The following is a 27,421-nucleotide window of genomic DNA, read 5'->3' on the forward strand; positions in this document are numbered from 1 at the left end:
AGTGCCTGTGCTGAATTACAGGGCAGAGCCCCTCCTTAGGAGACTCTGCACCAGGGAGGAGAGAAGCAGTTCACAAAATGCAGACTGATACAGGTGACAAAGAAGCAGACCACAATGGAGCATCCTGTTCAGAAAAGGACTGGTTGGCATGTTCCTACAAGACTCTTGCTGAGCCTCTGGTTATGCCAAAGACCATGTCTTTATCTTTGGGTAGCAATTCAACCAGGAATTGACAAGCATGAAATGAATTCTGCTTGTAGTTTAGGAAGGCTGGGGGTGGTTTCATAGGTGGGTCCTCCCCTGTGCCTCACACATGCTGTGCAGCACCAGGAGCTTGGGACTTGCCTTCCAGATGAAAGGCTGCTAGTCTGCTGCTCAGTTTCCCTTCCCAAGCACAGATCTTAGCTTTTCTCTCTGAAGATCCTCTGGACTCTCCTCATAGAGTCAAAATGTGCAGACCTTCCCTGTATAATGAGGTTCCCAATTATGTGAGCCTTTTACTTTTAATTCCCTGCATTTTCTAAGTTGAACACAAGGTTAAACAATGAAGGGCTTAGGATCTCCAAAATGGCAAAGATTCAAATCCTTAAACCCTAGACAATTAGATAACCATTTTCTGATCCCTGAGGAAGGTTTTTAGTGTGATAATTTTGTTCAGGATTTATTTGCATATGGGGATATGACACCAGGTATCCACTGTGCTAGGTACAATCCCAGTCCCCATAGCAACTCGATAAGACAGCCATAATTTCCCCCATTTTACAGATGGAGAAACTGAGACTCAAGAGAAATAAAGCGGCTTGCCCAGTGGAGCCTTGATCAGAAAGAAGCAAGATATCTCTGACACCCAACCTCATGGGCTGCCCACCTACGCTGCATCCTCTCTGTTCAGAACTACAGTTGTTGTCTATCTGGCTTCCATTTGTCCATCCTTTCAATAAAGCTACATACCTTTTTGTAAGAAATATATAATTTCATTAGTGAAATTCTTTTACTGTAGCCTTTGATCTAATTGTTAGATTAACTTTTGAGTGAACTTCAGAAGTCTCAGCCATTGTCTTGCCTCTCTTTTCTTTGTTTCCCACATTAGCCGGGACTTTTGTTGATGGACAATTTTGGTGATTATGGAAGAAAAGTGTCAACACACCCCAAACCACCTAACACTTGTATGTTTAAATAAATAAGGTGCAATAGAAGGCTTTCTCCATCACACACCAAATACAGTCCAAGCTCCTGGAATACGACTGCTTGTCCCTCCATGACATACTCTGTCTGCCTCCACAGGGTTTTCACAGCCATACTTTTGTTTATGTTTTTCCCAGAGCTTAGGATTTCTTTCACCTTTGTTTGCCTGGCAGACTGTTACAGCTGCTCATGCAGGAAACCTTCCCTGAAGCCCAAAACAGATCTCTGGCTTACCATTTACAGCCTTACTACATGTCCCATGAAAATATGTTGCTCATGTGTCTGTCTCTCCTGTGTATCTGTATGCGTTTTGCTGGTAACAGCCTTATTCTAATCATCTTTATATTCACCAGGACTAATTCCAGTGTTCCAGAAATGTTGGTTACACTGAACTGAACCCAAGGCAAACCTACAGCAGGACAATGGGTAACAGAATTTGGCAAGACTCTTTTCAGCGCTGCAGGATCTATCTTTGCTGAACACATCTTTGTGGGAAGGTTTGTGGTCATTTTTAAAAGCCTTCTATTTTTTTCCATGAGAAATTTCAACTAGATAACTTTAAAAAGCAGGCTGATTGGCCAGGGCTATAAAATCATGGCTTTCAATTTCTGATCTCTAGGAATTTCTCTTGGCATTAATATTGACATTTGGAAGAGCTCTGTTGGCAATAATTCTTACATCAGTATCCTGAAAGATTTTTCCATCCAAAAATATTTAGTGAGCACCTGCTATATGCTAGGCACTGTTCCAGATGTGGTAGATAGATCAGTGAATGGAAAAGATTAACTCTCTGCCTTCACAGAGCTTACATTCCAATGGAGACAATCCATAAATGCTGAGACAAACAAGCATAGAAATACTTCAAAAAATGACATTTTCCTATGGGGATCAGGGCCAGGATGGACAATAAAACAAAGTGATGTTACACAGTGGGAGAGGGGATTTTGGATTGCTGTGTTCAAGACACAGCAGGAAGGGTTTGTGTGGCTGGGACAGAGAGCAAGAGAGGCCGGCTAGATTGTGTAGGACCTCATGGGCCATTTACAGAGTTTATTTGTGTGATGAGTTGAAGCGTGTAATGAGAAGCCAGGATGTCCCCATGCCCCCAGCAAATGTGTCGGGAAGCCAGAGTTTTTTCCCCTTCAAGTATGGTGGAAAGCCACTGGGGGAGAGTTTGGAGCAGGGAATAATGTCATCTGGCTAACCTTTTTAAAAGGTTCCTCTCCTACTTGTTGGAGGGCAGGCTGGGGAGGCCATGAGACCATCAGATGACAGCACCGTGGGTCAAAGAGAATGGTGGCCTGGACATGGGTGGTCATGAGTGAGATGTGAGGGAGCCAGAAGATTGGGGATCTGTTTTGGGAGCAGGACTGGCAGGATTTGCTGATGGACGAGCAGTGGAGGGTGAGGGGAGGAAAGCTGTGATGGAAGAAGGGACAGTCGGAACCCCAACGCCATTGTTCTTGTGGGGTTCTGGAAGTCCCCCCAGGAAAGAGCTTGCTTTCCATGCCCGATTGCCGTGTGTGCCACCATCAGGAGCACAAGAGAAAGAAAAGAAGTCAGAATGTTCAGTATGCTTCATTTCTCTCCTCTGAAAAATGAACTCTACTCAGTGACCTAATGGGCATAAATTCTGATTCTAAAAAAACCACTCATTCGGCAGTGAGCTACTGAGTGCCTGATATGGTAAGGTATTGTGTCCTGTGCTGTGGGCAGTACAAAAATGTGTGGTTCCCCACCTCTAAGAACATATAGTACATCTAGGGAAATAAGACATCTTCGACTAAATAAAACTCAAGAGAAAGGCTTAAGGCAATGGGCATTTTGCACACGGAGGGCAGTTAGAGCTCTAAAGACTTTTGGTAGGCGATTGAGGAGACCTGTGGATCAGGCAAGAGAATTTTCTGGGCAGTAGATGTGGATGGCACAGTCAGAGGCACAGAGGCGGGGAAAAGCATGGAGTGTTTAGGGTTTGACCAATGTGCCTGAAAGAGAGAGCTTATGCAAAGCAGTAATAAAAGCTGTGTCTCAGGGTAGCTTCCTCCTCTCTTGGGCAGTGCGGTTTGGGGGAAAGGGCCTATTGCATCCCCTTATGGCTTCCCTTCCCTTTTTCTGTTTTTGGTTTGCATTATTTCCCCCCTTAGAGCGTTCTTTGAACTTTCTGGAAACTCCTCTTGGGGTCTTCATCTGTTCCTAGTTTAACACAATGCACCAGCTCACAGGGTTCTGTTTTATAGGTTGTAGTGCTTGAGGTTCAGTGTTCCCGAAGTGTTTCTCTGTGTTCCACACTAGGTGCATGTTGTCACCCCAGTCCCGGGAAAAGAAGGACATAAGTATAGCAGTGGGGCCTCGGGGAAAATCCTAGTACTTCTGAGTCCTGAGTTAGAGCCAGAGCTCTGCCAAACCTGACTTCACAGAGAAGAGGAAAAGCACTAACAACAAGTATCCTCTCTGATGTCAAGTGCAAACAAATCACTTAGCTCCTCTGAGGTCCACCCAAAATAAGCTACTGGTCTGTGAAACTGCAGGATAATCCATCTGGTTTAAGCTGTGCGTTTAGTTACTTAAAACATTCTTGCACATGCATGTGCTGGGACATGTACATACAAACACACATATCTCTTTGTGCCCCCTTCTAACTTCTGATGACTTTTCTCCTCTCCAGGAAGCTAGAATCCAAAGCTTATAAAATAGACTTCTGGAAAGCTTTTCCTCCTGCCTAGCCAGGGCACCATTTCTTTCCTTCTTCACTGGCCATTGGCCGAGTGGTTGGGGCATGGATCAGAAGCACCCCTGTATTCTGGGAGCTCATTCCCAAAGTCTGGATGGAAATCTGTACTGTGGTCTGTAATCTGGCTCCACCTGGCTTTGGGCGAACTCCACTGAAGTGTTCGACCAATCTCATGACTCCCAAATGGCCATGTGGACTTAAAGGAGCAACAGACCTCCTTTCCTCTTGGCCTCTGCCATCCATAGACATGGGGAAGAAATGATGGCAGACCAGCATGGGAGCAGGTGAAGTTCCCTGGGTTGTGTGCCTTCTGTTAAATCCTGAAGTGGGAGAAACCAAAGGGCAGATATTATCTGTATTAAATGATGATAGAAGTGATCAGGGATTCCTCTGACTTCTTATGGGGTTGGATAAACCCCAAGTGAGAAAAATTTTGTTCTTTATTTCAGTCACTAAGAAACTCAAGACCTTATTACTTGATGATGGTTTAATGTTTCCTCCATCGCTCGGGATGAATCCCCTTTGCTTCTGCAGTTTCTGAATGGTTGCAACCATTTCTTATCATTCCCTGTGTCATTACTCAGACAAGAGGAGTAAATTTGGCTCCTTTAATCTCAAAATAGTGGTAATTGTTAATATTTATTAAAGTGGGAATCGTGTTCAGTGCCATATGTGTGATCTTACGAATTCTCACAAGTACTCAATGGAATAACTATTTGAATATCCCCACACCATTTTGTAGACAAGGCTGCTGAGGCTTAGACAGGTTTCTCTTCATTGCTCTTAAGATCATCTGAGAAACTATGTATTTTCCTTGCTTTCCCTAATGTATTATCTTTTTTCCCCAATTATAAGTAAATTCCATGTGGAACAGGGCATTTTTGTATCCTTGCTTCACTGCTCTATCTCCAAGACCTGGAATATGACATGGCAGATGATAGTTGTTCAGTAACTATTTCTGAAATTACCACATAACTCACCTAAGGTTAAATGGCTCAGAAGCAGTGGCACCAAGCTTAGAATCACTCTTCTGATTCTAGAGTCTGTGTTCCTAGCCACTACATCACACTGCCTTCTTGTTTATTTATAGATAATTTCCCTTCTGTTCTCCCCCCCCTCTAGCACCTTTCATTGTAGCTGAATAAACAGCACATCTATCATTTACTAGATGCAGTAAGCAACAGTCTCCCGCCACATAGACACCCTCATCCCACTTGACCTCCTGAACATGATCCTTCATTGAGTCCCTATTAAATCAGCAGGTATCGTTAACATATTTATAGTTCTTTTATCTAATTAGAAACACAAAACAATTGTCTCCTTAATTCAGAATTTCTGTTTTTTCTCTAAATTAAGATCAGGGCCAAAAAAGTACCATGGAGTTGATTGAGGCTGCTTGGAATTCCTTGGTGCACCTGGTCGGTGGAAAGTCTCATCAGACAGACAGCTAAAAATGACAGCTAAAGCTTTGGGACCCTCCCAGAAGTAGTTATAACATACAACATTGTCTTCTGATTGTGAAATAAGTACCTGTTCCAATGCATGTGAACTACAGAGAATTAAGAAAATGTTAGGATAAATGAGGAAGACAATTTTTAGTATATATCCCTTGCAGTTCTTTCTCTCTCTGTGTGTGTGTGTGTGTGTGTGTGTGTGTGTGTGTGTGTGTATGTTAATGTATCTCTGTGTGTATGTTTCTTCTTCTTAGTAAGGGAGCTCTTCACACCTTATAAACTATTTTTAAGTGGCATTTTTCCACCTCTACGTATTGTATGTATTTCCCCATGTCTTGAAGTATCCTTTGTAAGATGATTTTCCCTGTATAATAGTCCATCATGCACTGTACCTGAACCATTTCATTGCTGTGGTGTATTTTCATTTTAGCCACTGTTTTTATGCCACAGTTAACCATATTTTTATGTTTTTATGTAGATTTTTATACACATATCTGTTTATTTTCTTAGAATAGATTTCTGGAAGTTATCTTTCTCAGCTTAAAGATGTTAACATTTTTAAATTTTGTAAATTATTTTTTTATTGTTTATTTTTGAGAGAGAAAGAGTGCATGAGCAGAGGAGGGGCAGAGAGAGAGAGGGGGACAGAAGATCTGACATAGACTCTGTGCTGACAGCAGAGAGCCTGATATGGGACTCGAACCCACAAACCATAAGATCATGACTTGAGCCAAAGTGGACACTCAACCAACTAAGCCTCCCAGGTGCCCCAAGATGATAACTTTTTTAAATGGTGGTGATTAAAAAAAAAATTTTTTAATGTTTATTTTTTTTGAGAGAGAGAGAGAGAGAGAAAGAGATTGCAAGCAGGGGAGGGACAGAGAGAGAGGGAGACACAGAATCTGAAGCACGCTCCCAGCTCTGAGTTTTCCATGCAGAGCCCAATGTGGGGCTCAAACTCACAAACTGTGAGATCACGATCTGAGCCCGAAGTCAGACGCTTAGTCAGATGCTTAACTGAGCGACCCAGATGCCCCTAAATAGTGGTGATTTTTAAAAGGTTTATCAGCCCCTAGAGGGATCTGAGCAGCAGAGGGGCTCCTCACCCAAGCCCCATGTCCCTACATCACTGGCTCCTGCCCCCAGGAGCAGCACTAGTGAAGAACAGTTTGAATTATGGGAAAGACTGTCACCTACCCTTTGCTCCGTTAGCTGGATCTTTCGGGCATATGTGTGGTCTTAATCTAATTTTGGATTGCTCCTCTTGTCTTCTGTCCCCACCCCACCTACCACCAAGCGGGGTGCAGGAGCCAGGCCAGCTCCATCACTTACTAGTGGGGTGACCTGAGCAAGATACCTTGCCCGCCTGCCATCCCCAATTTCCTCTCCTGTAAAATGGGGCTAATAATCGAACTACCTCATCAGATTGTGTGAGGATGAAACAGCTGAATCCTGTAAAGTGCTGCAGACAATTCCTGGCACACAGGAAGCTCTTAATAAATGGCGATTTATTAAATAAGTTTTAAGGTGGATAAACAGACTGTCATTCTCAACATCTGTGTCCATATGGTTTTGACTTAATTCATAAAGTCTGTCAGGAGCGTGTTCGCACGGCTGTGTGTGACTTGCTGGTGACTTCCTCTCCAGTCCCTGTTACCAGCTCCCTCCTCCCTTTGAGTGTTTTTCTTTCCTTCTCTCTCCCCTCCCCCTGGTCACCTACTATTTTAAAGAGTGTGGACTTCTCCCCACGTCCCGATCCAGCTGCGTGTGCATGCTTCTCCTTCCCATCCCTCTTGGGCTCGCCCTCCTTATCAGTTTGTTCCACTTCAGAACCTGGCCGGCAGCTTTTCCAGTTGACTCTGCACTGCATGGCACAATCACTCTCCCTATTACTTAGAAACCTCTTGGATCTGTGTCGAGCTGGATTTGTTCTCCCAGCAGATGTGTGGGTAGTTAGATTTTCTTATCCCGTTCGCCTAGCCTCATGCCTCTTCCGGCTCCCCCACTAGTTTGGGGTTTTTTGCCAGCTGACCACAGACCAGGGACATCTGTCCTGAAGCTCTCCTCTCGCCTGCCCACCTGCAGTGGCTTGTTGACCAAGGACTTCCTGGAGTGCCTGCGTAGAGGGAGGAAGGTTGGGGACATCAGTTTGAGTTTCCTAGACATGTTCTGGGAGCTGTATGGATCCACGACATATACGTGATTCAGCTTGTGCTCTGTGGCACCTTGACAAAAACTCAACCTAAATTATCTGTTGTGGACAACAGAGTGAGGCCCTAGGGTAGGGCAGGCAGCTGAGAAGACGACTACCTGGGAAGTACTGTATGGGTTTTCTTGGGTTGCCATAACAACACATCACAACCTGGGTGGCTTAAAACAACCAAGAACTTATTGCCTTACTGTTCAAGAGGCCAGAAGTCCAAAATCAAGGTGCTGGCAGGGCCGTGGTCCATTTAGAGGTGCTAGGGAAGGAAGTGTCCCATGCCTTTCCCTCAGCTTCTGGTAGCTTGATGTGTCCCTTGGCTTGTAAATGCATCACTCAGATCCTTAATCTTTGCAGGGTATTCCGCATGTGTGTTTTCACCTTGTCTTCCCTCTGTGCAGATCTCTCCGTGTCCAGATTTCCCAATTTTATAAGGGTACCAGTTATATGAGGACCCGCTCCAGTGACCCCATTTTAAATTGATTACCTCTGTAAAGACCCTATTTCGAAATACAGTTGTATTTCTGAGGTGTTGGGGATTTAGGACTTTAATGTATCTTTGGGGGGGACACAATTCAACCCATAAGAGGAAGGAAGGATGTTAAGGATTCACACTCCTCCACACTTTCATGCTGTGAAGAGTAGGCTCTGTGCAAATATTCAGCCAGTGCTTTTCAGGATTACGATGAAGTGGGGTAAGACCTTTGAGCAGAGTCTCTGGCTGTCTCACCAATAGTTGAGAGCTAAGGAGGAAGGTGTCTTGCCTTCCTTGTCTCAATCCAACCATTTTTATTTTCAACATGACTCCTGTCTCCCTCTTCCACCAATTTGGGAGTTTCTAGGGTCCACAGAGAGAACGCACAGCGGGAGGCCAGCTGGTAGGGAACAGCAGGACGTGATGGGGGTCTGGGAAAGCAGAAGGTGGAGGTAAGTGTGGAAAGGGTTGAGAGAAGAGGAAAGTTCAGGGAGTGAAGCACCAGATTGGTGAGGAGGTGGCAAAAGATTGCCTGAATTCTTGTCCCAGTCCTGCCACTAGGCTGTGTGCCTTTAGACTAGGCATTCAACTTCTCTGGACCTTGGTTTCTCCATGGGTGAGATTGGGAGGTGGATGGCTGCTCCCTAGGGCCCCTTCCTGGCCAGAACAGAACTCTCAATTAGAGCCTAATAGGTGGAGCAAATGGGAGCTCTTGGCCCCCTGCAGAGAGTCCAGCCCCTCTTCCTGTGGAAGTATCTTCACAGCAGAGCTGCCCCACCCACAGGGTCACCCAGTGCTTTTTTAAACAGCTCCCACTTCTCTCCTCTGCCCCCCTCCCCCACAACTGCTGTCTCTTTCCACATGTAAGCTTGCTACTCCTTTTCATGATTCGCATTACTCTCTGACTGCACACATCTGTCTTCGATCGTTGTCAGCTCTGGGAGGCTATGCCAAGCTTCTTGAACACAGCCTGCGACTGCCGGGGCTCTATCCCATGCTTTCACTGGGAGCTGAGTGGAAGAAGGTGCCTGAAAGCTGGGATGGGGCAGCAGTGCCGGGCCTGGCTCCAGGTCCCACTGCAGATGTCCTGCCCTCACAGGTTAAGTGAATCTTAGGGCCATGATCACCTGTTTAGCTCTCCTTTACGTGCACGCACACACACATACACACACACTGCCCTGTATTCACAAGACCCTAGCCCTGCCCATGCCGTCCGATTTAGCCTGCTGCATCCTGTGTATGTTTCTATGGAAGATGGGGAAGGGGAAGTTAGGGATGGCTCCGAGAAGTGAGTGTCTCGCTTAGGGGCACCCAGCAGAATAAGCTGCTGGCCCCCAGATGCTGATGCAGGAAGCTGGCCCTGTGCATCCTTCTGTTGAAGCCCCTTTCGTGGTTGGCAGGGATGAGCAGGGAGAAGGGTCAGGAATGAAGGTCAGTGGGAAGAATTAGACGGTCTGCAGAGTCTAGGAAAACAGAGCCAACTCTGGCACACACGGATCATAATTTCCCACCCCAGACAGGATACATGTCAGTACTGGGAGTAGAGAAAAAGGAGGGGTGTGGTCCCACTGCAGGACAGGCCAGCTGTTTTCTTGTTGATGGCTTCTTCCTTCCAGTGTCCTGGGAAGTCCACAGTCAATGGGTGGGCTGTAGGTCTGCAATGGGCATTGAGCTTTCTTAGCAGGGATGCCGTGGGCAGTTTGCACAGGACAGTGCCTGGTGATTAAGTGCCACTAGCGTCTTCCCTCTTCCAGTCACCATGACAACCAGGACCACCTCCACACAGTCCCAAATGCCCTTTAGGAGGGGCTGTATCAGCCCTTTCAGAGAATTACGTTGATCAACATTGATTAAATGAGTGCAAAACGAATGAATGATCTCCAACTTTTGTGATTTTGCAACACACTTCAGCTTCCTTTTCTCACTGTAGAAACGTACTGAACACTGGGAGCTTTGGAACCTTCAGCCCTAGGTGGAACCTTGCCAGCGTTATTTAATCCATCCCCCTGCTGCTGGGGCTGACTGGACCCAACTGCCGCAGGCAGGGCTGCCGCTCGCTTTTCAGAAAGCTCTCTGTGCAGAGGTGGTCTAGGTTGTTTCGTTTGTGCCCCTCCTCCCCGCCCCGGCTGTGAGCCTGGGGAATCCACCTCTACCCCTCCCCCTTGGAGCCGTGACTTTGGGGTCAGAGCTCTGGCATTAGTCAGCTAAGTGTCTGACTGTTGGAGGAGAGGTTTGTGTAAGATTCCCTCCACAGCTCAGCCCAGATGGGATGACGAGGACCAGATTCCATTTCTGCGCTCTGATATTTGCCAAGAGTTTCACCAGGCTTCCTGAAATAGACAGGGAAGCAGAGCAAGCTTCCTTAGGTCAAGTGATTCGGGTCCAAGTTTATCAGAGTCCTTGAATAACTGCTGTGTTAGTAGCACGAGTGTGCCAAGCATCCTGGAGCCACTGGTCCAGGAGAAATGGTTGCGGGAGGAAGAAGGGGTCTGCTGAGCGGCCTTCCCATTGCCACCCACACACACAGTCCCGGGGCCAAGGCAGTGTCTGCCCGGGTTTGCTCACCTGCGAAAAGAAGAAAATAATCATCTCGCTACTTTCGCTACATGTACAGAGTGAGAACAAAGAGAAAATATTTATGAAGTGTTTTGAATTCCAGGAACTGTATAAATTGATGGCATATTAGGATTTGAGGTCTGCACGATCAGAAGTTAGAAATCAATCTAATCTAGTCATTGAGTGCCATTGCCAGGAAGTTCCTGGGGTCTCTGAACTAGAGGCTAGGCCCTCAGGGTCCCTCAGGCCACCAGTGTCTTTCTCCCCACTGCGGGATTTCTCCAGTCCAGTTCCTGCCTTGATTCTCTCCTCCTCTTGACAACCTCAGCTCTTCAGTAGGGTCTCCATTTCTGCGGTTTCTGTTCAGTGCTCAACCTCACTGCAGTCTGGCTGTCACCACTGACATGCCACAGAGCCTTCTCTGGCCCGTGGCCGTTGTGTCACTAAACCCAGTGAAGAGAGCCAGCCTCGTCTTGCGTGGCCCTTTTCCATGCTGTCTTCTTTCTTGAAATCCTGTTCTCCCGTGATACTTTCCTTAGCTGACTTTTTCTCTTCTGCCTGACCTGGGCTTTCCTCTCCCCCCACACTCTCCGCAGCCAATGTCAGGCATTCGAGTGGCTTCTCCTGTCTGCTCAACACTGACTCCCAAACACACGGGAACTTTCTCTGAGGCTCCAGACCCATGTATCCAGCTGTCCAGCAGATACGCCACCCAAATGGCTTAAGGGTACTTAACACTCAGTGCGTCTTAAATTCAACATGGGCTCCCATGTGCTACAACCCTGCTCTACCTCCAGTGAATGTTCTCCATTGTTTTCCAGCTTAGTAAATGGATCTACCTCTTACAGCATTTGGTCAAGTCAGAAGTCTGGGGGTCATTCCCAGCTTGCCCTACTCTCATTCCCCATGACCAGGCACCCTCCACGTCATCCTAATTCTAAGCTCTGAATTATCAAGTTTGTCCCAATCTCCTAATTTCCACTGCCACTGCCCTAGTCAAAGCCACTTTCATAACTCTCGCTATTCACACTTTGCAAAGCTAATTGGGCCATTTTTCCACTTGAAATTTTATACTGGTTCTCCATTGCTTCTGAGTCCTTATCACAACTCTCAAGACTGTTCATAACCTCCCTTCTCTTTATACGTCCTTTCTCCCTCTCCCTCTCTTCCCCTCTCTTTCTCCTCCTTTTCTCTCTTCTCCTCTATCCCTCTGCCTCTTCCTCAGCCATACTGGATTTTGTTGTTCCTCGGAAGACAAGTGTGCCTTTTTGCCTCTGAGCCTCAGTATTTAGGTAATTGCTCCCATTACCTAGAACAATCTCTCCCTACCCTCAGTGCCTCTTGCCTGATTCTTATCACTCTTCAGGTGTCAGCCTGAGCATCACTTCCTTTGGGAGTCTGTCCCCAGTCCCTTGTCTTATGCTAGGGTCCCCTGCTACATCCTCTCATATTTTTCCTAACAACAGCATTTCGTATTCTAACCACTTGTTCAACACCTTTTTACTAGACTCAAGACTTCCTGGGGGCAGGAACTATCCCCATTTGTTCATAGCATCATTTCCAAACACACCTAATGCAGTACCTGACTTATGTAGTTGTCAAATGAATAGATGAGTGAATGGAAGGTATTTATCCTGCAGAAACCTGGAATGGGATCTGAGGTCGGGCCTAGGATTTAGGAATTCCCAGAATTGTGACTAACCCTCATTCACTCTGGCAAACATTTACTCTGTGCCACACAGCCAGGTAAAAAGTTGAATGAGATTTAATCCCTTCTCACAAGGAGCTTATTCCTTCTTTGAAGCAAGCTCTGAAATGATTTTGGCAGGTAGACAAACTGGTCCATCTTTCTCTGTGACCAATGATGTAGGAAAAGGGAGCATGCATGCGCACACATGCACACACACACACACACACACACGCACACATACACACACATCATGCTCACACATGGACATGCCCAAACCCTTCTTCTGTTTTACAAAATGGTAACTCACTTTTCATTGTGGTCTCTTGGCATGCCATGGGAAATCCCATCAACCTTCAATCTGGGGAACCAGGTTTGACTCTAACAGTCAAGTTTGTAGCTCAGTCTTTGCTGATTTCCTTCCTGTCCCCATTTCTCATTACTGAGCACTCTACTTGCTCCCAAAGCAAACACCTGATTTGGCGCCCCCCAAACTGTTTTTCTCCTTTCTGTGCTTAGAGTTCATCATCTCTTCCTTTTCCGGATTCTCAGATGGGATGAAGTCAGAGGATGGAGACTGACCACACCCATCAAGTTTCTTGGAAGCTCCCAGGAAGCAGCCAGTCCTTGCTGGTGGGGGAGGAGGAGGCTTTGAGAAGCTCAAGGCTCAGTGCCTGCCCCCAGGCTGCTCAATTAAGGACTTGTCTGCCCTTAGTTCTCAAAGATGTTGCTGTTTTCCCCCCCACAGAGTGACCCCCGGCACTGGCTCCTGCCCTTCACACCTCAGCAAGAGGCTATTTCCCAGAAGTCTTATAAGTGATTCCATCCTCATTGGGACTGTTTTCTGTTTCAGTTATCTTCAGGGAGGAACATACGGATTGGATCTTTGCCTAGCTGTGAAATCTCATTTCCATTTCTTTACACCTGCAGTTGCAATATGAGAAAGAAAAGACCAGAGCTCAGCTGATGTCCCAGACCCAGGTTATCAAGGTGCTTTGGGTTGTTTTCCAGAAGGGGCCGCAATCCTAGAGCAGATCCCATCAGTAGGGCCTTTGAGGGGACACCTTTCTTCATCTGCATTCTCTTCAGGGTGTCTGGCTTCTCGTTCTGTCTTCTTCACACGCATGGGAGCTCAGTCTGAGCACTTAGTTCACGTCTTTACAACTGACATTAGTCATCCCAGATGCTCATTCCAACTTGCAGTTTGTCCTAAGGGGCCAGCTTATCCTCTTGCATTTCCCCTTTCCTGATCCCACTTATCAGTCCCCCCTTGGGATCTCATGGAAGCAGGATTGGTCACCACAAGGCCAACCACCCAAGGGATTTCTCCATCTTTATATGTTCCTTTCTACCTCTACCCATGGCAGACTTGGCATATAATAGTTGAACATTTAGTGGTCATTCCCTCTCACAACCCGGGACACCTTCTTAGGGACAACAAAAGAGGGCAAGGTCAACTCCAGTGCCCCCACCCCAGATTGAACCTCATTCTCTCTTCTTTCTACAATAAACTGGATCAGAACCAGCAGCTCTGCAGGAGTACATTTCTTTGTCTCAAAACCAGGCCCCAGAGAGCATTTGATTCCTTGGCAGAGAGGTGTAGGCTTAATTAATTTTTCTCTTTTTTCCTTTGAACTTCTTGGAATACATGCACATACTCACATTCATGCACAATTGGGTGTATAAGAATTTTAATGGCAGGTGGTGTTAGCAGTTCTTTCCCTCCTGATACAGACCAGGGTTTCTCCATCTGGACTTTTTAGCAGGACCTAAGAATATTGACTTTCTAACCACTTGGATTTGGGTGGAGTGAGCAGAATGGGAATGGGGGAGAAGGTTCAAGGGGAAATGTGCTTATATATAAATCACATGTGAAGGGAGTTTTGAAGTCATTATTGCTTCAGGATGTGTGAACTGTAATTATTTTTTAAGGTCTTGATTTGCCCAATGAGCATTTCCCAGGGTTGCTGCTCCAAGCATGACGTCTTTGCTATCAGGGGGTCCAGCCTGGTCTGATACGAGTTTAATCGCTTTAAAGGGGGCCCAGGGTAGGATCCGGTTTCTCCAGGCTCTCAGCTGCGGTCAGTTCTGCCTGAAGCACAACGTCCAAATGACTTCAGTGATTAAGACAGTGGAGCTAAAATGAAGAAGAGACATTTTCCCCCTCCCTTCTCCCTTTTTATTTTTATTTTTTCAATGGTTGGCTGCACAAGGCAGTGAATCACTTTTAGACTGGATGGCTATTGATCATTAGCCTTGCTGTTTGTACTCCTTAGCTCCCTGCTCAAAACAGGCAGTGCTATTTTGCCTGCCCTTGGAAAGTGCCTGGTCAGCTGCCTGTGCTCTGCCTTTTGGCCCCCGTGTGTAGTCCTGCCTTCTTGCCATCCTCCTTCCATGTCCTCACACACCCGACTCTCCTGGACTCCATTCCTCACGTTCCATCAGCTGTAGCCCTCAGTCAGTAATGGTCATTCCAGGGAACAATTGTCAAGGGTCATGTAAAACATGCCACCCTTAGTGTTTTGAGAATGTTTTCCATCCCCAAAGGGCCTTTCTAGATAATGAGGAAGGTCAAACAGGGGCAGCCTACAGGAAGAAGCCCTTAGAAGGGAAATCTGTGTCCATAAGCCATGCTGATCTGAGACTTGTTTTCTGGGCTAGCAACTTAAAAATATGGAGAACTTGGAAGACTTGGGAAAAGAAAATCAAAAGAATGTTGAAAATGTTTGAGGGGTATGTGTATGGTTAATTGTTCAAAAGTTGTGGTGGGGAATTAGATTTGTGTTAAAACTTTGTATCAGGGTAACTAGGTCATTCACTGAAGTATGCTTCAGTGCAAGGGTGACAAATTCATCACACACGCTGACACTCTCTACTTTTGCTCATATCAGACCTCACTAATCAATCACAGCACTCCTTACTATCATTCTCTTGCCCATAGCAGACATTGCTGATCAATCATAGCACTTGTTCCCACTGAGTTTCACCAAGTCTTTCAGTCCTCTACACAGGCCTTTAGGTAGCCATATGTATCCATCAACTGGATTTGGAACTTAGATTGAAACCCACTGAAACCTCTCATTTAATAGAACATTAGGCTCAGAATCAACATATCTGAATTCTAGTCCCTGACCAATAACTTACCAATAATTAATTGCTCATAATGTTTGTCTAACTTCTATAATAAGCAAAACATGCTCACCACTGAGGTCTGAAGTCAGGATTAAGTAGGAGAACGTATAAAGTATAAGATGGCGTATGTGGCGGGGCCTAGAACAGCGCCTGGCACAGTGTAAGCACTCAGCACATGATAAGCAAACATGATTTGAAGTGGCACAGGCACCACGTGCACCTCCCAATGTGTGGAACAGAGAACAGTACTTCTTTCCCCCTTGCTGCTGCTTTTGTGTCCTCAGGGAGGGCACATGGAGGACAGCTGGGCCCTCTAAATCTGCCGCACTCTAACTTCATACGCACAGGGCTCAGGAAATCTCTCTTTCAGGAGCCAATATAATGCTCCCTTGTTGCCCTGGGAGGGCACACTTAACACCCATGTGTCAGGACCTGACACGCCGAGTGTGTGGCCACGTGCCGTCACCAGACCTGTGTTAGTACTGGGCTCTCCAGGCATCTTCCCGTGACTGAAGAAAGCACCAGCAGAGATCTCAGTAGAGATCTTTATACAACTGGTTGACATGGATGAAGGTGGCAGGAGAGGGTTTGTTGGAGGAGGTGTCGCTGTGCTAACCTCATTCCAAGGTCAGATGACTGCAGAGTGGTATGCAGGGCATCCCCAGGAGTAAGATGATATCAGACTGAAATCCAGATTTGCCTCCAGACTGGGAAGGAAGTATTTGCAGAGCAGCAACCTCAGGGACCATTCTTTGAGCAAATTGGGCCCTTGCTATCATAAATTTATGCATCCTGAGATATTGACGTCTTTAAAATGCCCTCTCAAGTTTACATACATATATATGTCATATGTAATGCATGCATTTTACTTCTTATCCTACTGCACTGAAAAAGGCAAGCTGAGTAAACCTTTTCCACGTGGCTTCAAATTCTCTTTGGATTTTGACTCATCTTTCCATTCAAAATTTTTTTTTTAACATTTATTTATTTTTGAGAGACAGAGACAGAATGTGAGCAGGGAAGGGGCAGAGAGAGAGGGAGTCACAGATTCTAAAGCAGGCTCCAGGCTCTGAGCTGTCAGCACAGAGCCCGATGCGGGGTTCAAACTCATAAACTGCGAGATCATGACCTGAGCTGAAGTCGGATGCTTAACTGACTGAGTCACCCAGGCGCCCCTCCACTCAAAATGTTTTTAAGTTTGTTTATTTTGAGAGAGAGAAACAGAGCACACGAGCAGTGGAGGGGCAGAGAGAAAGGGAGAGAGAGAATCCCAAGCAGGCTCCGTGCTGTCAGCACAGAGCCTGATGTGGGGCTTGAACTCACGAACTGTGAGATCATGACCTGAGCTGAAGTCAAGAGCCCGATGCTTAACTGACTGTGCCACCCAGATGCCCATATCTTTCCATTCAAATATGGGTGCTCCATACCAAAGGTCAGTCAAGGGTTTTCTGCCCTTTCTTCTGGAATGAAAGAGACAGGACCTAGATCGTTTCATCAGGTCAAGATTCAGTTCAAGTGAAAAAAATACATATTGATCACCTAAGTGTGTACTAGACAATGTAGGGGTTATTGAATGCCATAAAAATGTTGTCCCTGCCCTTACACAGCTTAAAAACTGTCATGGGGGGTGGGGGATAAAGAAATATACAAAGGTCAGGGCAAAATAGAAAGTCTAAAGACATCATCGAAAAGCCTTGGGAGGCAGATGCCAAAAGGCTTTGTGGAGGAGGTCAGCGATTGTAGTCTTTGGGATCAGTCTTGCCTTAGGGCACTGGATGGGTGGGCAGGGATGGTTGGGGTGAGGTAGTAGGACTGAAAGGCAGAAGGAGCCCCCAGAGTGAGGCTGCACAAATAAAAAGCCCTGATGGGTACAGGTTGCTATGAGGATGGATTTAGACAAGGGACATGGCCTAGGAGACAACATGCTCTCTTTTGCGGAGGTTGGATTTTAGAGGCAGAAGTCTGATACGTACAGGTACTCGAACAGATCCAGTGTGGGATCTTGGCGGGTCTGCGGAAAGGTTGGATAACTGGACGGCTGGCTCAGTTCTCTTCCCATTACACTGTACCACTGGGGCGCCCACTTGCTGTGAGAACTTGGCCAAGCTGCTGCTTCACTCTCTGGACGTCAGTTGCCATACGTGTAGAATCAGGAAGCTGAATTGGGTTATTCTAGGTCTGGCCCCTTTTAATTTTGTGATGATGATGAGAGGTGATAGGAATTTGTTTATTTATTTGCCACGTGGTATCTGTCTCCACATGAAAGTAGAAGGCAGGGGCCGAGATCTAGGCTTGGCCTAAGCCACGCTTTGTTTCCTGCCCTGGCACTGGTAGACAGTTCGCCCGTCTTCTCATCTGGGAGGTTCCAGTGGGCTCTGTATTTGCAGAGCCACTACTTGGAATTTCATCGCCGTCCAGTAAGTGCTCTTTGACCAGTTCCTGTGTGGGGTGTGGTGCTGGGGTCGTGTAGGGTAGAGATTCCCGCCAATATTGAGGCAGACAGGCAGGCATGGAAGGAGTAGTGGTCCCCAGACCTGATGCTTATTAGAGCCACTGCAGAGGATTTATTTGAAATGTGGGTTCCTGGGCCCCATTCCTTGGTATGTTGATAAAGTAAGCCCAGACTGGGGCCTGAGAATCTGTAACGTCAACCTCTCCCAGATGATTGTGACGCTGGGCCAAGTTTAGAGAGCTCCAATCTAAGGACGATTCTCAATTATCACTACTCAGAATGACCATGTTGTACCCTGTGCATTTATTTGAATTCAATATCCGTTTCTTTCTCTTGTGTGCTTGACATAGGCATCTGTGTTCTGAGGTGGGGGCTGCAGATGGAGGGTGTAAGCTAGAACATGGGAAGACTTCCACCTCCGAGGGCCTGCATAGCTTACAACCTCCAGAAGGCAAGCCACTCACCTGGGAAATGTTGTCATTGGCATCTGCACCAACCGTTCTCTTGAGCTTTCATTTGAGAGTCATGTTATATGTACTGACACTGGAAAGAGGCCCCTATAGTAGACAGGTCAGGTGCCATCATCTCTTTTTTCCAGATGTGGCTCAGAAAGGTGAATCAGTGCACACAACCCACAGAAGTAGCAAGTGTGAGGTCTGTCACTCAGAGCATAACTCCTGCCCTCAGTTCGGTGCTGCTCCGCACTCCATGCTAAGTGAGAAGCATCTCCTTCCCCCTTCAGAGGTGCATTCTGGAACTGGGAGAGGCCAGTGTGGACTGGGGTCATTGGGGGCAGCTGCATGGAGAGCCAGACTCAAGGTGGCAGAGGACTGGCTGCAGCCTGTCGCCCAGAGCAGAGCAGCTGCCACAGCTTTGATCTAGAATGACCCCTTGCTGCTGAGAATGACAGCTCTTTAGATCTGCTTCCTAAGGTGGTGGCACCATGACATGTGCTATGGTGTTTCCTCTGCACAGAATTCACCTGAGGCAGAAAGAAGGCAGAGTTTATTACCCAGAAGCTTACCAGTGGGAGGATTAAGGTCAAAGTTGGTACTTTTCCTAAGTGAATGGAACTAGTATCTATTGAATGCAGTGTGCCATGAAATGCCTCATTTATTCCTCTTCACTGCTCTGCAAGGTAGGCAGCGCTAGCCTGGTTTTACAGCTGGGACAACTGAGGCTTACAGACGTTGTGTGATACAGGCACAGATGGCTAAGAGATGCCAGGGCAGGCCTTCCCGTGTGGGTCTATCTGACTTTCCAGCCAGCCCACTTGTATCAGAGCCACCTACTGTGTGGTTCATGTGGTGGCACTGCATCTCCGGAGCCCCAGTCCAGGGAACCTACTAAGCTGCTCCAACAAGGGCACCACAGCAGTAGCATCTCCGGGAAAGGTTGGTATTCATCTCATACCAGCACCTGTGGCCACTTATGAAGCATTGCCACAGAAAAACTTGTTGAGGCTCAGAGAGGTGACAGGAGTCAGTCAGGACCACCCAATTTCGATGTGTGGGAGAGCCCAGACTGAAAGGCAGGTCCTCTGACTCAGCCATCCTCATACCATTTGTTGCTCAGCCTCTCTGAAGATCGCTGGGAGTTGTAAGTTCCACCAGGCCAAGGAAGCCAGAAGCAGGGCCTGAGGGAATGGTTAGGCCCATGCTCCAGTCTGCAGGTGCCTCTATCCTGCCACGGGCACAGGTCGGTACTGGAGCTTTTCATGTCTGGGAAGCCAGCTCCGGCACCTCTCGGTGTCCCTCCTGAAGGGCCAGCCCTGTTCCCTGTGGCCAGTGGTGGGATGCACCATGGTGAGGGCAGCTCCCAGTCTGGGACAGCAGAATGGGGCTGTCCCTTCTTGTGCGGCTGAGTTCTAAAACCAGCCTGCAAGAATAAGGCCAGAAGAATATTCTGCCAGCCCCAAGGGTGTCTTTTATGACAACTTCTTGTTCCCTCATAATTCTTCTGACAAATTCTCCTTTTGATCCAGACTTTCCTAAGCATCAAATCATTCCAGAAGTGACATGCGTGTGCACACATACATGCTGCAGGGGAGTCCAGGGAAAAGGATAAGAGGGGAAATGAAAACTCTGAATCTGCTCAAATGTGGTAGAGAAATATATCCAGAAAGTACTGCCTACTCACTGAAATGTTATTTGCCTTTTCTTTCCCCCTGGGTAGAGTCTCCTGTTCGAACTTGAAAATAAAAATTCCTCCACTTTAGAAAGAACAAGGCGAGAAATGCTGTAGGTTGGGATTTCCCAGGAGGACTGGCAGCCGTCTGCCCTGGGACTGACTTGGGGAACCTGAACTCTCTGTACTTGTTAGTTTTGTTTAGGGAAGTGAGGCAGAGAACGGGAGCAGCAGGAACATACCACCTCTACAATTTTCTTCCATGACCTTGAAGAGTAAGGACTTACCGGGCTGTCTGGGAGCATTGGAAGGAAATTAGGAAGAGCTGGTTCTGGGATTTGGGTTATGTGATCTTCACCAGAACTTCTCCTCTGTCCTTCCTGTTATCAGTGACTGCATTCAAAGAGCAGAATTTTGTCCTCCCAAATGTACACATCCCAGTGCCTGGGAAGGAGAAGGATTTAGTGTGGTGCTTATTTCTGTTCTGTATTTAACTTAACCTATTATTAAGCCAGATTCCCTTGAGTGTCCTCTCTATGATTTAATTGATCTGATGAAGGTTATAATTTTGTCATAAAAGCAGGACACAACTTGAAAGGGAAAAAAGTGGGGGGGTGCTCCTGGGTGGCTCAGTTGGTTAAGCATCTGACTTCCGCTCAGGTCATGATCTCACAGTTTGTGAGTTCAAGCCCCACATCAGGCTCTGTGCTGACAGCTCAGAGCCTGGAGCCTGCTTTGGATTCTGTGTCTCCCTCTCTCTCTGTCCCACCCCTGCTTGCAGTCTCTCTGTGTCTCTCAAAAATTAATAAACATTAAAAAATTTTTTAAAAAAGAAAGGGAAAAAAACTAAAAAAGAATTGGTACAAACTTACATTTAATTGGTTACACAGAACCCAGTGCCAGCTGGACTGTTAAGTGGCTGTGACTTTGGGCCAGCTCACCTTGGTTCCTTGGGCCTTGGTTTCTTCAGCTGTAAAATAAAGGCTGAGGAGTTAGATGATGACCTCTCTGCTCCTCTAAGTGCTAAAATCCTCGTCTTCTGTGATGACTGTTTTTTAAATGCCGCCATCATTTCAAAGCATGTGTTTAGGAAGACACCCCCCCTCCCCCCACCCAGGGGGGGCATGACCTCCTGTTGTCATGTATCTGAGAGGTTGTCATCTAGTCAGGCTGCGGCCACCTGCAGCTGTGAGTGGCTTTGACCAGCCTAGAAGGTAAGAATTCTGAATTTGCCATTTTCTTCTCTAAGGGATTGGCCAAATGCCAGATTCTTCTACTTCCCGCCTCTCCCCCTCCTCAAATGGTTGCACCTAAAAAGATTCTTTTGATTCGTCCTGCTAGACCTGTCCATTAATCTTGCTTCTTTCAAACCTAACCATGATGAACGTCCATCCCTGAATTCCGACAATTAGAAATGAGGTATGTTTCACTGTTAAGTTACCACATCGCAGTGGATTTATTTCCCAGCACACAGCCGCAGCCGCAGAGGGATAGAGGGGCCGGTGCTTATTGGCTGCCTTTCCTGTTCTCCGCCCTCCCTGCCCAGATTCCCCTTTGTCCCACCATCCTCTCCCCTGGATTTTTCATGCTGTAGACCTCGCACACCCCTTGCAAGTGGACAGAGGAATCTTTTTTCCTCCCACTTCCCCAGACACGGCCATCTCTCCACTGTACCCGCTTCAACCCCCGCCTCCCCCACTGCCCCCACCCCCCGTGGTTCTCCTCTGATGAGATTTCCTCTCCCAGGGAATATTTTGGTCCTGTTCTCTGTTCCCAAACAAATTCCCCTGGCCCTTTAAACCTGGTTTCAATCAACATAATCACAGTCTGTTCCGTGATATCAACTCTGCCTTGATTTGTCCGTGTAATTCACGCTGTGTCCTCCACCTCTCGGGCTGTTTTATATATACACACTTAAATGCATATATATGTGTATATATTACATGTAATGTATGTGTATTATAGATTGAAGGAGCGATACATTTTCCATCATGCCTTTAATTTCTTTTCATCTTTCTCTAAATCAGTGTCTTAATGCATATCACCTAAACTGGGTTCCTTTTGAGAATCCCATGGGCTCTTTTTACTTTTTAAGAAGAGCTATCCAGGCGCCTGGGTGGCTCAAGGGTTGAGCGTCCGACTTTGGCTCAGGTCATGATCTCAAGGTTGGTGACTTTGAGCCCCGCATTGGGCTCTGTTCTGACATGAGCCTGCTTCAGATTCTGTGTCTCCCTCCCTCTGTGTTTCTGCCCCTCTGCTGCTCATGCTCTGTCTGTCTCTCACTCAAAAATAAATAAACATTAACTTTTTTTTAAGAAGAGGTATCTAAATCTGGGCCAAAAATGAGCAATCAGCTGAAGGCTGACTTCTTTCATCCCCAGCCCCAAATCTCATCCACGTACCAGGGTAGTGAAGAGTGAGGTGGGTGGTTTGCATCTCCATGCATCCCCACTACTAGGAGTGTTTTCACAGCTTTCATTCACCACCTGTTACAGGTCCCTTCTTTTGTCTGGAAGAAAGGTATGAGGCGCTGGGGAAGCTCTGGCACAAGGAGGCCCTAGAAGTGTCTGTTACAGCATGGATATGAAGTCAGAAATGGAAGCTTAGTGGTAAAATCTTGGTACATGCATCACATACTGAATTCTACTAGCCCAGTAATTATGCTGCCTGGTTATGCAGATATAGCAAAGCAGGACAATGTTCCCAGTGATAGTGAAGACCCCACCCCCACCCCGGCAACGTGTGGGGTCATTAACACTCATCACCTCATTGGGGAGGGTGGACACCATCTAGAACAGGGAAGTCAATTAAATTGCAGAATCGATTCTGGCAAGTCATGGCTCTAATTTCCAGAGCCAGGCACTGAAGAGAGGAAAGTGTTTTGTGAATCTGAAAATTAACTTTACAATATTCAGAGCCACAGCTGGAAGAGTCCGAGGATGGTGACTACAGAGCCACTTTCCCAAACAGCAGGGGAAGAGAGGAGACTTCTGGGGGGGGTGGGGCTGAACAAAGCTTACACCTGCTCTTTGGAGCATAGCTGGGGGGGATGGGGGAGCTAGGGTAAGTAGAGTTCTAGAGACAGGCAGAGAACTATACTGGGAGGCACCACAACAGAGGGCACTGGACATTGCCCAGGCTTCACCATCTTGCAGTGTGCAGCACAATGGGGAAGCTTCCTCATCTTTGCTTACCTATAGGCTGTGGATGAACATAGAATTGGATGGGATTTTATCACTAATCCAGAACTGACCCTGACCAGTAAGGCAAAATGTGGGAACAGTGGCCAAGCCTTACCAGAAGGTCACAAATCTTGGTGAAAGTGTGTCTCTGTCCAAAGCAAAACGTTCCAACATAATAGAAAAATAATTTTGAACCATGCATTTTTTAACATTTAATTTTTGTGAGATAAATTTTGACTCATGGCCTCCATTGTTCTTTTTTAATTACGCATGTCTTTGATTTAGTGAGATTCCCTGCATTAAAAAAAAAAAAAAAAAGAATGAGAGGAACCCCATTTCCCTTTTGCACTATTAGTTGTTCATGAGTTCATTTTAAGAGGGGCTTCTGGTGGACAGGTTTGTGTGGGGAGGAAATCTACAGTTGGGATTCTTCCCCTTCTCTGATACGGAGACAAGAGCCCTTTCTTATCTTCCACCCAGAGCAGGAAGCTGGATTAACTACCACAGGCTTCAGGAGGGAATGTCCAGCACATCTAGGTTTTGCAGCAGGAAACACCCCCTTGCCCTGAAGTCTATTCTTAAATCCTGTGTCATGGTCTGGATGCCCAAGTGGAAGCGGGGACATCCGTGTTCTGGTGGCATTGTGCCTAGAGACCCTCTGTAACCAGAGTGGACGGTCGGTGTGTGCAGTTCCCGTCGGTAAATCTCCTCCACTACCCATCCTCCCTCAGCTACAGGGCAGGGGCTGTGCCCTCCTCCTCCTATCCCGGACAGGCATGCCCCTGCCTTCTCCTGGGTCCTGGTGCAGTGGGGACTAGAGAAAGGGGACTTGGGGGTGACATAATGGGTTCCCCTGCCTTTGCCCATCCGTACCAGCCAGCAGAGCCAGCAGAGACCCAAAGACCCGAAGACACTTACAGAATCCAAATGCATCCTCAGGACATGCCACCCCGCCCCGGGGTGGCTTTTCAGTAAAACACACACTGACTGGAAAAGCAGTGTGCAGCCCAGGTGACATCTGATAAGGGCTGTTATTTTGAAATACAAAATGTGTGTCTTCCAAGTGCTGATTTTCACAAAAGCTGGGCATGTTGTCAACACCTGCTTTGAGCTGCTTCCCTTCCCCACCCTTCTATTTGGCAACACAAGTTGCAATTCATTTCCTCCGTGACTAGTCTCCTCTCTCCTGTTCTGTTACTGGGTCTTGCAATTGAAGCTTTCAATAGTTTATTCTTCCACAGTATACTTTGTGTTGAGGAAGGTGGACTTACTGACTTGAAGGTCTTTTGTAGCACTAAAAATTCCTCTGGCTTTTATAGACTGTTTCATGGGCTATTAATGCAGAACAGACTGCCTTTGGAAACAGCAATTCACAAGGGGGTCAGCGCACCTGGATTCCTACTTCCCCTTATGTCATCAACCAGGGAGTAACTTTAAATATGTCACTTTCCTCATCAGGCCTTAGTTTCCTCGTCTGTCACACAGAAGCACTATGTGGGTTAGGAAAACTCGAATGCAATAGTATCTTGAAATTTTAAATTAATGCTGAAATATCGAAGCAGGATCTTGATGCTCCATTTCCACCCAGCGCGTGCGGAAAGAGAAGGGACTAACTTTGTGGTGAGAAGCTTCTGGGTAGACCGCAGGGACACGGACAGCCGAGGGGAAGCCATGGCCCTTCCTAGAGGCCTTTCAGAAGGGTCAGCTCGAGGATGACCCTTACTGTGCACATCTCTCGCTGTGGCCATTCTCTTAGGGAGCTCTTCTTGGTGACACACAAAGGAGTCGGGAGCGGGGACAGGGATGGTGGTGAAGAATGGTAAGAAATCTACTTGAAAAGGCATTGGAGAGTGAGTAGGCTCTCTGCACAGATCTGAATTTGTTCACTGGGGAGAGATTTCTGGACCTCTACAGAATTCAGGGACAGATAGATGTCTTGGCAGGGAAGTCTCTGCTTCCCAGTGGCAGTTAGAAAGTAGGGTTCAGCGTCCTGGAGGTTTTGTCTTGAGGGGTGGTTGGAGCGCAAGGAGACAGGGAATGAGCTCCCCAGTGCACGGCACAACCCCTATAAGTCTGATGCAGGAATGTATTATGTACAAGACAGAAAACCAACCTGGAGGCCCTGAGACCTTTGTTTGCCTACTGTCAATTTTAACCTGGTTTCATTTTGACAAATGTGATATCTGAGGTCTTATCGAGGAAGCATCACCTGGCGAGAGGTATGTTATTCAGCTAACAGTGAGGTTGCCATCTATACATAATAAGGCTCTCAGAAGTTTCGAGTTTTTATTATTTTTTTTTTTATTCATGGGAATAATTTGAAAAATCTTCATGGAATGGGTAAGAATTCTAGGACTGCACTGGTGAAAAGCAGGTTGGGCGCTGTGCAGTGGGAAGGGAAAGCGTGATTAGGCATGTAGCGTACGTGAGTATTTAGGGAAAAACACGAGTCTGGGGTTGGGGGATCTGATCCTAGCTGTGTTGCTTCCTGGCTGTTGGCCGTTGGACGATTCATTTAACCTTCCTGCAATTCAATTTGCTTAGGTTTAAAATGAAAAGAGTATTGGTCCTCCTATCTCACTGAACTACTGTACCAATCAGTTTGAAAACACACAGAACAGTGTATAACTTAGGCACTATGATGACATTTGGGATCCACCACTGCCACCCCCCTCAGTAGTTACTTACTCTGTCCCTTGTTCTGGTCAGTTTTTTGTTGCTATGATTTGAACCAGCCTGGGAGTGGGGGTGAGGAAGCACTGATCTCCCATGATGCCAGGCAATTGGGCAATTTTTCAAGGCTGGCATCACCACCTTCCCTGATCTCTTCTTGTGTGCACCTGTTCCCCCCTGGGTCCAAGGTTCCTGGGAGGGTATTGCTAAGGGAAATGGCAAGGTCAGAGACCACCACTGCCAGGAGCTAGTCTGAGAGCTAACCTTTTGCTTTCTGCTCTAGAGTATCATTGACCTCAGATTTCTCTGTTGATATCTGTATCAGTTTACTCCAAGAGCTATTATTCAGTGAACTTCTTAAGGGGAAAAAAACCCTCGAGCTTTACTTTTCTTTGGGCCCTCTCTGAGGTTTACTTGTAGGGTTCCAACATTTACTCATTTCAAAACCAGCCTTCTCTCCCCTAAGTGGTCTTGCTAAAGACACGAGCCCGAGCCTTCTTTTGCCACCATGAGGGATTTCGGCCTTCTTTTTCTTTACCTTTTCCCTGATCGGCTCTTCCCAGATCCTTGTGCCTCTCCTGAGAGTAAATCCTGTATGATCCATACACAGAATTGTGTTGTTCATGTTGCATGAGGCATGGTGCTAGGCGCTGAGGCTGCCGAGATGCTTGAAATGTGGGCACTGCCCTCAGGACCACTGACGCCCAGTAGTCACCTAGAGCCGCACGGGCCCCTTGACCTGGTAAGTGGTCTTCTTGGGGCCTTGCCCCAGCCTGGACTAGACCATCACAGCAGTGGCTAACGGGGCATTTTGGCCCAGCTGTAATCTCACATTTGCAAGTCCTATTGGACTTGCTTTTATTTGCAGGTTCTCCGGTCCTGTGCATTCCCTCCCATCCCTAGGAATCCCCAATCTGATCCGTTGGCTATGCCAGGGCTACAGGACCAGGAAGCCCTGCTGCAAGCATCACGGTCTACTAGCAGGTAGAGAGGGAGGAAAAGGAGCCTCAGGTCCAGAGGGGCTTTGGACTTTGGGGCAAGTTCCTTCCTGCTTAATGCAAGTGTCCTTCTCCACACCCCAGACAGCTGCCTTCCACTTTGCTTCTCCTAATGAGAGGCGATCATGCTGCTCCTGGGCAGTAAGCTGGGGCTACTAGAATTGAAGTTTTTATTTTTCTTTTTTGGCATCTGAATCCTTTTTTGGCAGTCGCTGACACACAGTTTTGTATGAGAGATCACCCCCATCATGCACCATCTCCCAGTACATCCAGAAACTCCTCCCAGCCATCACATGAGCTCATGTGATTGACCCATCCTCAATCAACTGATTGACCCATCCTCAACTGATTGACCCATCCACCTTCCTGGTCTTGCCTCTGAACAAGTGTCTTTAAAGGGTGCTGTTAGGCGTGGCTTGGTGGCTCAGTCAATTGAACATCCAACTCTTGATTTTGGCTCAGATCATGATCTCACGGTTGTGAGATCAAGCCCCACGTTGGGCTCTGCACTGAGCATGGAGCCTGCTTAGGATTCTCGCTCCCTCTCTCTCTCTGCCCCTTCGTCA

At 47.0% G+C, this 27,421-nt stretch overlaps 1 protein-coding gene and 1 long non-coding RNA gene across 4 annotated transcripts in view; one reads left to right on the plus strand and one right to left on the minus strand.

The window, feature by feature from the left end:
• NTF3 (neurotrophin 3) overlaps positions 1-27,421 on the plus strand; it is a 66,891-nt gene that overhangs the window by 16,766 nt on the left and 22,704 nt on the right. Inside the window, exon 2 of one of the 3 annotated variants that reach the window (XR_006204661.1) lies at positions 766-938. The exons of 1 other annotated variant lie outside the window; for it this stretch is intronic. The gene's annotated coding sequence lies outside the window, so the exon portion shown is untranslated. Of the gene's footprint in view, positions 1-765; positions 939-1,595; positions 1,683-27,421 lie in introns of those variants that run through there. One more of the 3 variants, XM_042945593.1, reaches the window with a different exon arrangement.
• Positions 20,920-24,166, minus strand: LOC122224136. Its single transcript, XR_006204662.1, has 3 exons — positions 24,103-24,166; positions 22,405-22,511; positions 20,920-20,972 (listed from the first exon to the last, which is right to left on the minus strand). It is a non-coding gene; the product is annotated as an uncharacterized LOC122224136 (long non-coding RNA).

Source organism: Panthera leo, chromosome B4 (genome assembly GCF_018350215.1).
Source record: "Panthera leo isolate Ple1 chromosome B4, P.leo_Ple1_pat1.1, whole genome shotgun sequence".
NCBI classification, from domain to species: Eukaryota; Metazoa; Chordata; class Mammalia; order Carnivora; family Felidae; genus Panthera; species Panthera leo.